Raw genomic sequence first — 14,957 nt, forward strand, 5'->3', positions numbered from 1 at the left:
TTGAGGACTCTGTGTGACTGCAAACCCACAGCAATGGGGTTTACTCTTTATTATCCTGTGCAACAGCTGAATCGGCCACTCAGTTCAAGATCAGCATAACATGCTGGCCTGACCAGGGCTGCACACATCCCATGAGGGAAGAACAAAAGGAAAGATAGCTCCCTTTCTCTGCCTGATTTCCATTCTCCTGTAAAGCATTTTCTTTCAGGTAGGTGACCATTCCCTGTTTCAAGTGAATTCTTTCTGATTGAGTCTCCCTCTGAACGTGATATACATCTCCATCGACACCTCTGGTGATGACCGATGCACTGATGCAAGAAACTTCGAAATTCCACACCATTCGCAGTGCAGAGAGAAGGAATGGCTTTTTATACCACAGGAAAGAAGCTGAGACAGCTAAGTGAGGGAACAGAATTATTGTGATCAACCGGAGAGTGTTGTTGAGATAGTATTTGGGGTATTGTGCACAGATTTTCTCTCCTTTATAAGGAATAATCCTCTTGGCAAAAAGAGTATAAAGGAGTTTCGCCTGACTAATTGTTGGGATGATTGTACCATCGGGCGTGCATGAGGATTATTCTGTAGCGCTTCGAAGAATAAGAGGTGATCACATTGAAACGTAAGGTGATGGACAGTCATTCATTATATTCCAAATAGAACTAATACGGTGATAAATTCCATGTTTTTTTTTAACTTGGTTTACATGATTCTCGATGGCTTAAAAGACTCTGAGAACGTCCTTCTCACTCAACGCCACTCCCCATTTCGATTGAGAGAGAGAGAGCCAGTCTTTAACTAAACTCTTCCAACATTAATACAGTGCATTTGTTGGGTGATCATACATAGAACTTCACGTTATTCACCAACGCAACAGGAGCCACAATACCTTCATTCTAAAACAGTTAACTATCCCCACCAGCTTCTGACCCCAACGGAGAACATGGGTCTGTCTTCTTGGAGATGGAAGATGCCTCCTTGACGTTTGGCACAAAACATTTGGTTTCCTCCCTCACTGCCAGCAAAACACGTTAAAGTATCATTTGTTCCACAGGCAATGGAGCCACAAAGCACATTGTGAGCAGTCTATGCGTGCGGCCTCTGCTCTATTCGTTTTCCGTGTTGGAGCATCAATGACACCCTCTTATTCCTGTAAAAGCGTCTCGAGGGGTGAATGGTCTCCTCCTGGTTCCATAGAACAGGTTTAGGGGTCTTACAGGACTCTGCCTGTTCCTGTTTAACAGTTCAATTTACTGACCAAACGCCTCCTCTTCCTGTGGAACAGGCAGGAGGATTGAATGGGTTGTCCCTCTTCTTGATCAGTCATTTCGATGGGCTGAATAGTTTCCACATATCCGGGTGTAACCAGCTTGAGATGCTGAATGAGCTCCTCTTTTAACTGTGGAAATGTGCAGTGCCTGGCCGTTCTGTTACATGAATGTTACCGACACTTTAACAGCACAAACGTGAATGTTGTTTGGGTCTTGCTGAATATGGACACAGACCCGTTCAGGAGCTGAGTGGGGACAAAATGTTCTGAATATTATGTGATCTTCAGTGATCATTCCACTTCTGATCTTGGGATAGATAAGGGGGAATGGAGACACATAGACGTTGACGAAGGAGCTGAAGATGTTTGTGCTGAGGAAGTTAATCTGAGGATCTCCTGAAGAGATGTCCCGGGACTGAGAGGATTGTTGGCCACCGACCACAAACACCTTCCTTTGTGCTCTGAAAGACCCCAAACAGTGAGGAGGTTAGACCTGATTCCCATTAAGCTCAAAACATTAGGTGGTCCCGATGACATCCTCAGTCAACTACTGCCTTGATATCAAGGCCATTCATTCTTTCCTGAGCCCCTGTGTTCACCTCTTGTTCAAATCAATAGGTAACGGTGTATGTGTAGAGAGTGTTTTCCTCTCACAGAGGGTAATCAATGTCAGGGATTATCTGGACTGGAGAGTTAGGGGAGCTACATCACTGAAATTATTTAAAGAGGTGGTACATGAATCTTTGACCTGTCAGAGAGCTGAGGATTGTGAAGAACTGGGCATTGTGGAGGAGTTAATGCTAACAGTAGATCAGCCATGATCGTATACAATGGCTTGACCGTCCGAATTCCTTATGTTTTCTTTTCCAGTAATTTCAAAGTAAACGGCTGTAATTTTCCTGGATGTACTGTATTTGTATGTTGTAATTAGAGAGAGCAAAACATTTTTGAGTCATCTCTGATTGAGGTATGGAGCTTTATGCACAACGAATCCTGGTCTAGACCAGACCAACAAATGAAGCACAAGTTGTAGAGACGGGCACTCTGTAAACAGACCAGAGGCGTCTTTCAAAACCGGCCTGGATTTCCAAATAATATTTTCCAATCCATACCAAACTGAGTGTGACATTTGTGAGGGGTTAAATGAAATCCTGTGTTCCTGTGGAGCATTGGCCCCCATCTGCACCTTGCAGGAGCTGTGAGAGGTTGAATGCACCATAGTAACACAGGACTGTGGAGCAAGAGTGGGTCATCAGACACTTTGTCACGGCTCTACCATGCACTATGATCTGATTAAGGTCTCAGCAGCACTTTTCTGTCAGTGTACCATTTCCTTACATTCATTTGTCTTTCAAATGTCTTACATAGACAATTTTGAACAAATGGAAATATTCAGGCATCACAATTTTCTGTGGAAGTGAATTCACACCTTAAAAACCTTTTGAGAATCTCTTGTTCGTGTTCTGACCAATGTCGGAGGGTCACTCATGTCTTTTCCCACTCCTCTATTGGTGAAAGCAAATTTTAAATTTAACCACTTGAGTGCTGTGTCCAATGATATAGGTCTCAGACTGGGTAATTTTCTAGAAAAATCTGAGACACAGAAAGTTGAACTGTGAACAAATGGTAAAATGATAGAGTGTCTCAAATATGTTTCTGGCTTTGAATTTATTCTGCTCACACTAATGTCTGGGAATGCGGATTTCTTCCCGGAACAGTTGGATTTGGATTTGTCTGAATTCCCTTTGCTTCGAGCTGTCCAGAAATTCCTATGAATCCTCATCAGGAATCCTCCACGAGTGGTAAAGATGACTCAGGATTTTTCTGCTCTTACACCTTGTTTTCAGGCAGAACAAAGTAAGAGAGAGAGAGAGAGAGACCAATTGGCTGCTGCTTCTGAAGCAAGTAATATTTTTCTCCGTCTCTGTGTGGAAAAATACAAGAATGTCAACTAAACACCAAACTGGACCATGTGCACTCTCCATGTACATTCTCTGGAATGGATGATAATAGACTGTATGTTGTATGCAGCATCATTGCTATTGTTGTGCACAGTGCCTTGCATTAGCAAATGAAAATAATGTGCCCGTTTTATGATTTGATGAGATGCTTATATGCATCTGCATAATTTTTAAAAATGGGTTGATATCTTCATAATATTTGTGTTAATACCAATGCATCTCATTCAAAAAAAATTATCTAGCTTTAGTCTTCTTAACAAGAGAAAATATGTATCCAGCTGAAAGACTTCTCTGAAAATCGTGGTTCAGTAAGATTTCTCATCTAAGATCTAAACAGATAATCCCCGATAACAAAAGGCCTTCATTTCAGGAATGAGTAAAGGGAAGCATCTTTGAACATCTTTGAAAGAAATTGAATCCTTTTTTTTAGTTTAGAGGATCAGAACTTCACCCAGTGTATCTGATGTGGTCTCAACAATCCTTGCACAGATACAGTGAAATATTCCTAATTAAACCCAATACCACTTACCTTCTGAATCACTTGCTGCATCTGCAGGCAATCTTCATATGATTCATGTACCAAGAATATGAAAAACATCTGCGTCACAGAGTTCTGCAATCTCTCTACATTTAAATTGTTCCCGACTGCAACAGACAACTCACATTATATTATTTCTGCTGAGGGTTTGGTCACTAACCTTCCCTGTCTACATCATAATGCAGATTCACTCCCTCCATTTGAAGATCTATTGAATGATCATTTTGGTGTACAAGGTAGTTCAGCTTTGATCCATTCAGTCCCTTCATCCAGATATTTTACATAGACTATTGATCATTGATGACCCTACAGTGATCTCTGAGTCAAAACTAGTTACAGTTTTATTTTATTAAATCATATGTCACGACTGTCTATTTCCTGTTAGTGACAACATCCCTGTTCCTGTGCAGCAGTTCAGTCGGGTTGAATGGCCTCATCCTGGGCTGTGTAATGTACTCAACGAGCTGAATTACTTCATCCTATATTCCTGTGTAATTCCTTAGAGGGGCAGAATGGTCTCCTCCCATCTCATTATAAAGATCCAGTCTGGCTGAATGGGATGGTCCTCTACCCTGTAATCGCACTGAGGGGTGGATTGGGGTTGGGTCAGCAGTATATCTCTGTAACTGCTTTGAGGGGTGGATTGAGGGAACAACTCATGAGGTAGGGACAGCAGTATATCTCTGTAATGTCCGGGAGCGTGGATTGAGGGAACAACACATTGGAAAGGGGCAGCAGTTGGCCATTTGGTGGCACCATTCAGAATACTCATGGCTGATCCGAGTGTGTCTGATCATCCGTTTCCTGTCTGTACCCAATAAACATTGACTCTCCTGTCCAGCAAAGATCAGTCAAGCTCAAACTAAAATATCTAAATTAACCGAGTCTTCACTGCTCCCTGAGGATGAGGACATCACAGATAGCACAAAAGTAAAGGGAAAGGGACATCCTTCTTTCATTGTGGGACACATTTTTTAAAAACTGTGTTAACCTCCTATCAAATCACTGCCCCTTTTCGGATATAGTGGTACAATAACTAGGAATAGACATTAACCATTCTGCCCTCCAATCTTTTCCCACATTACCACTGACTGTTTCCAATCAAATATGTTGCTGTTGGTGTTTCAGGAAGAGAATACCTGATAGCATAACACCAGACGAGCATTACAAAAAGGAGCAGAATTAGACCATTGGGTCCATCGAGTTACATATACCATTCAGTCATTTCTAATATGTTCCTCAACATCATTCTTCTACCTTCTCCCAGAATCCTTGATCTCCTTATAAATCAAAAAATTATTTATTTATCTTAATGGCACTCGTGTCGGGTGTCTTAATGTGTATTTAAGTGTGTGTGCCCATGTACTTGCTATTTTTCTATTTGTGTGACTAAGTCTGTCTGTCTTTGTATCAGCCTGTGTGTTTCTATCTGTGTTTGTGTCCATTTGTGTGTGACTGTTTATGTCTTTGTGTGCTTCTCCGTGTGTGCATGCTTATCTCCTCATATGAATTGTGTATGTTAGTATATTGGGGTATTTACCAATAGTCTGTGTATTTCAATGCCTGCATCTCTGTGCAATGGGGTATCTGTTCTTCTACGAGTGAGTGGGATGAGGTTGGAACTAACAGTCGGTTTGATTTGAGAATTGCTCTTTACTAAACACTGCTCCTTATTAGGTTGTTGGGACGTGGATGTTTCCGAATCTCCACCCAAGGCCTCTTGGCCCTCTCCGGCTCTCTCCAGGATCCTTCCCACATATCAGGGTAGGGATATGAGGGTACGGATATCTGGCACTCCATCACCCGGCGTGGACCGTTCTGTCCTATTCCAGGCTGTTTCTCCTGGAATGGGAGAAAGGGAAGGATTGAGTGTGGGTGGAAGTGGATGGACCTGCTGTTAGTGCTGGACTAGGTGAGGTGTGACATGGTGAGGTAGCCGGAGGGAGTCTGTCCATAGTGTTGTATCCATGTCGTGCTATTAGTGTGCGGGGCTATTCCATCAGGGGCAGAAAATGTGGGGGAGGGAAGGTGCTGAATTCAACAGTGAGAGTGGTTGTGCTTGAGCCTTATTTGGAGTGTGAGTCTTGGTCGAGGGGAGGTGCTATAAGAGACATACAGTGAGTGTGAGGGAGCAGTGAGAATATACGGAGACACTTATCCTGACAGAGCGGAATGGATATTGATGCTTGTCCTATATTGCTGGACCTGTCTTCAGATCATCTCAGCATCGAGGTGAGCCTCCCCGAATGTCTTATCCAAGTCTATCACAAATAACGACACAGGCTCTGTCCCTCAGATTACACAGAATGAGTTTGGGTGGGTCCTACAAATAGCAAGGAGAAACAAACTTGTGTTATATATGTGAACCAAAACTGTCGCGCAAATATTTTGCATCATATGCTTTGGAAATTATATATGCAACTATACTCAAAGGGAAGCTATGACATACTGATATTATCGCTGGGCTCTTAACCCAGAGACCCAGGTAATGTTCTGGGGACATGGTCTCAAATCCTGCCATGGCAGATTGTGGAATTTGAACTCAATAAGTATCTGGAATCGAGGGTTTATGATGATCAGGATTGCATTCCTGATTGTTGGAAAAACTCATCTGGTTCACTGATGTCCTTCAGGGAAGGAAACGGCTGTTCTTATCTGGTCTGGCCTGCATATCACTCCAGATCCAAGGCAACGCTGTTGACTCTTAACTGCCGTCTGGCATGGCCAGGAAATGCTGGTTATCCAGCTAAGCCCTCATTTTGTGAACGAGTAACAAATACTCGTGGGTTCTGCAGTAATAATGGATGGTGTCAAGTTGCATCGAAACTGAGTTAACTAAGTGACTGCTAATGTTGTGAAAAATAAATTCCTATAGTGCATATCAGGTAGGTTGAAGAGTAAGTTGTGAACCAAACTAGAGAGCAGATTATTTCGGATTTGGTGTGTGTGATACTGATTAAGGATGATCAGCCATGATCATATTGAATAGTGGTGCAGGCTCGAAGGGCAGAATGGCCTACTCCTACACCTATTGTCTATTGTCTATTGTCTATTGTGTGGTCGGAAGGACTAAATACTAACCTTGCTCTGAAGCAGCTTTGGAGGAATTGTGACATTAATATGTTATATTTTACACGGCGTCTGCATTCAATGTGGAATGTTTGAACATTCTTGTCAAACATCATGGAAGCCCAGAGGTTAGAGTGTCAAGTTCGCTCCGGTGAATTGGGAAAGTACAATATACCGTTCAGTAAGAGAACAATGGTTGTTAGACCCATATACTCTTACAGCACGGAGACACGCCATTCGGCCCAAACTAGTCCATTCTGAACAAAATGTCCATTTACACTAACCCCATTTCCCTGCCATTTCCCTGTATCCTTCTAATCCTTTCTGACCTGTGTATTTGACCAAATGTATTTTATAATTTTTTAATGTACACGCCTCAACCACTTCTGCTGTCAGCTCATCCCATATGCAAACCACCCTGTGTTTAAAAGAAATTGCCCCTCAGGTTCCCTTTTACTCTTTCCCCTCTGACCTTAAATTGATGCCGTCTAGACCGTGATTGCTCAATCCTGGGGAAAAAAAGACTGAGTGCATTGACTCTATCCATGTCTCCCATGATCTTATACACTACTATCAGATCCCCCTCAGCCTCATACATTCTAAAGTAAAAACTACTAGCTTGTTCAACCTCTCATTATAACTCAGACCATTGAGTCTTGGCAACATCCTTGTAAATTTCTTCTGCACTCTTTCCAGTTTAATAACATCCTTCCTCGAGCAAAGTGAACAAAACTGAACATGACGCTGCAAGTATGGACCCGCCAACATCTTGTAAAACTGCAACATAACTCCCTAATCTCGATACTCAGTGCTTTATCTGATGAATGCCAGTGAGTCAAAAGCCTTTTTCAGTGCCTTGTCTACCTAGGACTCCACTTACTGAAAACCGTGCACCTGAATTCCAAGGTCACTCTGTTCCACTGCAATCCTTAAGGCCCTGCCAGTCACCATGAAACTCCTGCCTTGATTTGACTTTCTAAAATGCAAGAACTTACACTTATCGGAATTAATTTCCATTTGTCATTTCTCGGCCCACTTCCCCACCTGATCAAGGTACTGCTGTAATTTCTGAAATTTCTGATAACCTTCCTCACTGTCCACGATACCACCTGTTTCAGTGTCACCTTGAAACTTACAAATCATGCCTGTACATTCTCATCTAAATCATAGATATATGTAATATATGAATATATGGTCGCAGCACCGACCCCTGAGGCATTCCACTCATCACAGGCCTCCAGTCCGACAAGCATCCTTCCACGATTACCCTCTTCCTCCAATGTTCGACCTAATTTGTCAGCTCCCCCTCAATTCCATATGATCTAACCTTCCAGAGCAGCGTACCATGGGGAACCTTATTGAAGGCCTTACTGTCATCCATATAGACTATATATACAACCATGCCCTTGCCAAAGTTACTGGTCACTTCATCAAAGCAGTCTAACAAATGTGTGAGCCATAATCCCCCATTCACAAGGCCCTGTCTTTCCAAATGCATGTATATCTTCTCCCTCAGAATCTTCTCAAGTAACTTACCTGCTACAGATTTTAGGTTTACTGGTCGAAAGTTCCCCGGTTTTTCTTTGTAGCCCTTCTTGAATAAGGACACAGCATTCACTACCTTCCAGTCCTCCAGGACTTCACCCGTTGGCTACCGCTGATGCAAAAGTACCAACCAGGGCCCCCGATATTTCTTTCCTGTCCTCCTGCAGTGTTCCTGAATATATCTGGTCAGTACCAGGAGATTTATAGAAATACTACAAAGTCTGAAAAATATCTTTATTTATTTCAGGTAAAACACCCATGCGTGAGAAAGTGAGTTAACAATGATTAGCATAATAAATTAAAGATTACATGAATCACAGGAATTGACTTCAGAAGAATTCCAGACATTGTGGAATCCTGAGAATTCTCAGAAATTTACGATCCAGTAAAGGAGGGCCATGAAACGGGTAAGGAAATCAAAAAGGGAACATGCGTGCAAACAAACAGGAACACAAAGACTGCATAAATTTATGTTCTATATTTCAAAGGAAAGAGAGAAGCATAGTCAAATGTGGAAATCTGAAATCAGGCGAGACGAGCTTATTATGGATAACAGGGAAATGGCCAAGCAAATAACAAGTTACCTCGCATCTGTCTTCATGGAGGAAGATCCAGAAAATCACACAGAATTACAACGTCATTATATAGGACTTATGGATTAAAAGACATAAAGACAATTTATATCAGTAACAAGGCTCTACTTGAACATGCAGCTGGATTGAGCATTGTTAACCATGACAAACCAGATGTAGTTCATACCAAACTCTTCAGAAATAAACCACTAATAAAAGTATTAGTTGCACTGTCGATGACTGTGTTCTATTACTCAATGCATTCTGCATCGTCTGGAAGCCGTTGTAGATAAATGGACATTAGTAAACGTGATCCAAGCACTATAGATGTACGGTAGTGACCCAAGCATCTACAAAGGGAAGATGAGATAGTGTGGAGAGAACTACAGACCAATTAACTTGACATTTGTGGGGAGACTGTTGGACTCTATCATATAGGATGTGATATTCGTTATTTAGAAATTAACAGCAACATTGGAGAGAATCAATGTGCATTTCTGAAAGGGCAATCATACTTGACAAACTTTGGAATTGTTTGAAGTTGATTCTTACAGCATAGATAATGGGGAACCAGTACAATTGGCATATTTCAGATTATCAGAAGGCTTTCAATAAGAACTCACACAATGAGTTCATAAATGCAATGAATGTGAAGGGCATTTGGAGGAATATATGCAAGTGGTAAGTTAAAGTTTGGATTGCCTTGCTTTAAGGGAGTCAGAATATAGATGTAAAGACATTTTGAAGCAGTTTAACAGCGTGTTGGTGAGTACTGTACCTGTAATATTGAGTACAGTTTTGGTCACCAAATCTGAGAAAGAATATACCGACCACAGAGAAAGTTCAATGGACATTCCCCAGATTAATCCCTCAATTGGCGAGATTGCGTGATGAGGAAACTCCGCCTGTGTTCTCTAGAGTTTCAAAGAATGAGAGGTGGGTCACTGTGAAATGTATAAAATTCACAAAACATGTGACAAGTTGGAAATTAACAGGATGTTTCTCCGGCTGCCTAATCCACATTCAAGAGAAATAATGGCAGGATAAAGGACAGACCATTTAAGACTGCAATAAGAAGGAAATTCTGCACGCGTAGGGGACTACCTAACACAGGGGCATGGAAACCTGCTGGCAGGGCAAGATTAGGGAGAATTCCCAGATATTCTACAAGTGTGTCCAGCGGAACACAATAACCAGGGAACAGGTAGGTCTCATTAGTGACTTGCCAAATTGCATCCAAATGAAGTTTAGTGGTAGGAGACACAAGGTGGTGGCTGACTGCTTGTGTGATTGGAGGCCAGTGTCCAATGGTATACCACAGGGATCAGTGCTGTATCTCTTATTGTTTGTGATTCGGAGGTGCTGATGTTGGACTAGGTGGACAATGCTGTAAATCTCATAACACCAGGTTAAAGTCCAACAGGTTTATTCAGCCGCAATAGCTTTCGAAGTGCTGCTTCTTCATCAAAGCGCACAATCACCTGATGAAGAAGTAGCGCTTCGAAAGCTAGTGCCTCCGAACAAACCTGTTGGACTCTAACCTGATGTTGTATGATTTTCAACTTTCATATTTGTGGTAATCATAAATGATGTCGCTGTGAATATGGAGGAGGGGTGGGGAGTGTGAGAAGTAAGTTTGTGTTTGATATGCAGATTGGCTGTTGGCTGGCATTGAGGAGGAAGACCTTAAGTTAGGGGAAGATACAGATGGAATGGTCATCTGGAAAGATCAATGGCAGATGGAATGTAACCCTGATAAATAGGAGGTGATACACTTTGGGAGAAGGAACCAGACGGGGGAGGACTCAATGAATGGCAGAACACTAGGAAGGTCAGAGAGTGCTTCTCCACATATCCCTGAATGTGAATGGACAGGTTCATACACAATTTGGGAAAGTATAAGGGACTCTAAACATTGAGACGCAGATTATACTGTGTATAGTTCCGGGGACCATATTACAGGAAGGATGTGACTGCATGCGAGGGTTTGCAGAGGGGATTCACCAGAATGTTCCCTGGGATGGAGCATATCAGCTATGGGGAGAGGCTGGATAAGCTTCGGTTGTTTAGTTTGGAGGAGACGAGGCTGAGGGGGACGTGATTCTGAAGGATAGGATTACGAGGAGCAAGGACAGGGAGGATGGACAGCAGTTGTTCCTTTTAGTCAAGGGGGCACACTTTTAAAGTGAAGGGTTTGCGGTTTAGTGAGGATCTGTGGATTGTTTTTCAGCCAGTGTGTATTGGGGTCTGAAGTACACTTCTTGAGAGGGGAGATATCATGGCAAAGTCAAAATTATTAGAAAATACACGGTCGTGCTCTTGAAATGCCTTAAGATTCACGGCTAGGCGTATTGTGTCGGAAAGTCGGCCTTATGTAGACCATGCTGTATTTCTGATAGTACAGAGTCTTTGCTTCTGTGATTGTATGGCTGGAGAAGGCCAATCAGTGAGTACCTTAAAATATGAATTGGTAGGATGCTGAAGAATATCTTAACAAAGTTTATAAGACAGAACTTGTTATATTTTCGGAAAATATGTTAATGGAAAAATTAAGAGAAAGAAATGTGCAGCTTTCTAACAGTTTGATGTCAGATAATTGAGGACCGGGTAATGGTAGAACTATGGAACAAAAGTTTCAGTTATGCCTTCACAGAGGAAAACATAATAAAAAAGAAAACTTCCTAGGGATCTTTAGTCTGGTTAGAAAAAGGGAATAGAATGAAACTAACAACAAAACAGTTTAGAGAAAGTATCGGAAAGAAATTAATGTACATAGACAAAGTCAACAGAGATTTATGAAATGGGAATCATATTTGAGAAAGTGGCTTTTAGCAACATTCTGGAGAAGGTATCAATGTAATACGAAGGGAATCTCAGACAGATTTTTGATAAAGCCCCAAGCCTATTTTGCGAATTCGAATCCTGAGGGACTCGGTCTAACGTATGGTCATGGTTTTAGAATGGTAGAGCGGGCAGGAAACAGTGCACAGGAATAAAACAACATTTTTTTTTAAATGGAAGTCTAGGAGGATATAGCAAGGATCGTGTCTTGGGCCCCAGCTATTCCCAATACACATCATATATTTGGTTGACGGGCTTAAATGCAATATTCCCAAATCTGCTGACAGCACTAAACGATATCAGCATGTGAGTTGTGAGGAAGATGTTAAAAAGCTCCAAATTGACTGAGACAAGTGAAATTACTGGGAAAATAAGTGGCAGATGGAGAGTAATGGCAGAGATGAGATGTTGTGTACTTTGATGGGAACAATAGAATGGCAGCCTCTCATTTGAAAAGGGAATGTTTGAAACATGTTGTTCTATAAAGGAACTTAAGCTGCATTTTCGTTTATTTCCGTGCAGCCCTCTGAGTACATGTGACAGTGAATCTGAAGCCAGAAGTCAATACTGGGAATGGCATTGACACGCTGACCAGTGTACATGGACCCAGCAAGTGGGGAGCTGTAACATTGAAAAGAATCTGGATCACCTTGTACACCAGTCACTAAAGCAATATTGTAGGAGCAGTAAACATTTAGACAGATAAATGATGCAACCTTCATTTCAGGGGAATTGAGTGCAGGAGTAAGAGTATCCTACTGCAGCTGTACAGGGCCTTGGTGAGACCCCATCTCGAACATTGTACAGTATTGTGTGCAGTTTTGGTCTCCTTACCCAATAAAGGACAAACCTGACATTGAGGGAGAGCAGGGAAGGATGACCAGACTGATCTCTGGGATGACAGGCTTGTTGTGGGAGCAGAGTTTTGGGCGACTGGATCTGTATTCCATGGGATTTAGGAAAATGAGTGGTGATCAGGGTGAAATATATAAAACTCTGACAGGGCGAGACAGATTGGAAGTTGGCTTGGACGCCTCAGACAAGGGGTCACAGCATTAAGTACAGAGAGGTCACTTTGCATTGAGATGAGAATATATGCCTTCACTCAGCGACTGGCGAACCAGGAGTACTCTCTCCCAGCTCAGGCTGTGGAAACCTAGGCACTGAATATAAATAAGGAATTCTGGAAATTAAAAGGATAGCGGAGTATCGTGTGAAGATAGAAGATCAGCTATCAATCCAGGTTATTCTCCAATAACTCAGTAGCTGTGTTCCTGTACAACACCGTGTTGTGCAAAATCGTGCAATATTAATAATGGGGTCTATGGGAAAAAGAGGGTAAGGGGCGAACCCCCAAAAATATTAGTAAAGCCAAAAATTTAATTTAGTCCAACACACATACTAGCACAGTCTAAATAAATCTTTAAGTCCCATATGGTAATAAAACAGTGCTGTAAATGTAACACTTTCAAAATACAGGTCACTGACTACAGCAGCGTACCTTTCACCCCACCCTTCACCAGAAAGCGTGTGAGTCTGACTGACCACGTGATGCCGATGGGGAAATTCCAATTCTCCACAAGAATCTCCCCACAGTTTGAAATAAAGTTCTTTCTAAGTGGATACTACAATTCCCCGTTTCAGGCTCATTTTCAAGGCTTCCAGACCGGATTACATTCCTGTTTTAGCTGGACACATTGATTGTACATTTTGCAGACAGAGGATCCTGAGGCTGGGTTTTGCTGTTCAGTTGGTTCCCGGCAAGAAATTGCGTCACAATGAACGGGAATTCACTTTATGGAAAAAGGGTCACAAATTACATTGCAACCAAATTGTATTTAATCAACATGCGTTATCTGAGAACTGCCTGTATATTGAATGGAGGAGCAAAATTGATGGGCTGAAGGGACTACAGCTGTTCTCACTTTATATTTCACAATTTTTAAACATATTAAGGGATATGAATATTGTATGGGTAAAACTGCATTAAGGAGATGTTCGACCATTAACTTGCACAGAGAAAGCTCGATGTGTTTTGTGACGTATTCATTTCCCGAAGTTCCTGTACAGTTTGTGGGAAAGCTCAGTAAGTGTTGTCACAAACCGTCAGACGTTAGGAAGGAGGTCTCTGCAGGGTCAACAGGACGATGTTTCCCGTTCCCTTTTCCGACACCAAAGTTGGAGCCAGGTGTTCTCTCCGGGTATATCCTTTAAGAGTTCGGAGCAGTTGATACAATTGAGTCTCTTGCTTGGCCATTTTAGAGACTATTGCAGAGTTTATCACATGTCTGTGCGTCTGGAGTCACTTTTAGGCCAGACCAGGAAAGCACAGGAGATTCACTTCCTGAAAGTACATTGGGGAAGGAAATCGATGTTTACAATCAACATTGGACACAAGATCACTATTACTGACACCAGATTTTAGATCTTGATATGTTAATAATTGTTTTTATCTTCCACCAGCTGCCCAAGCATGAGCCTGGTCTGTATTAGTAATCCAATGATAATTCCACAACAGCACCATCTCCACATGGAGACCTATCTGAAAACACACTGAGCAGGTTATTTCTGTGCTACTTGACAGCTCTGTCATATAGAACTCCCACCAATTTGACTGTCGTGATGGGACTGATGGGGTGGTAATTGGTCAGATTGTATATTTTCCCCTCTTAGGAAACTGGACATAGCTGAGTAATTTTCTACATTGCCAGGGAGATGTCAGAGTTGGAGCTGAAATGAAACATCTTTCCCAGTGACACGGCTTATTGTGCAGCACAAGTCTTCAGTCCCATTGCAGGAATGGGTTCAGGGCCCATTGCCTTTGTTGTATCTACTGTGTTCGCAGTTTCTTCATGTCACGTGCAGCGAATCGAAATGGTTGAAGACTAGTCATCTGTGATTCTGTGGGCATCATGATAGGGTCAGTTTGAACATCCACTCAACACGTCTGGCTGAGGACAGTGCAGACACCACATACTTGACTTTTACACTGATGTACAGGACTGTTCCATTATTTCGGATGGGGATATTTGTGGAGTCCTCTCCTCCAGTACGTTGTTTAATGGTCCATCGACATATCTGAATCTGAATCTTTTCCTTTCAGTAATGCCATCTTCTGTATTTGAAGTGAATGTGTTTCCTTCTGTTTTTCTCCCTGACCATGA

This window comes from Chiloscyllium punctatum, chromosome 17, assembly GCF_047496795.1.
Source record: "Chiloscyllium punctatum isolate Juve2018m chromosome 17, sChiPun1.3, whole genome shotgun sequence".
NCBI classification, from domain to species: Eukaryota; Metazoa; Chordata; class Chondrichthyes; order Orectolobiformes; family Hemiscylliidae; genus Chiloscyllium; species Chiloscyllium punctatum.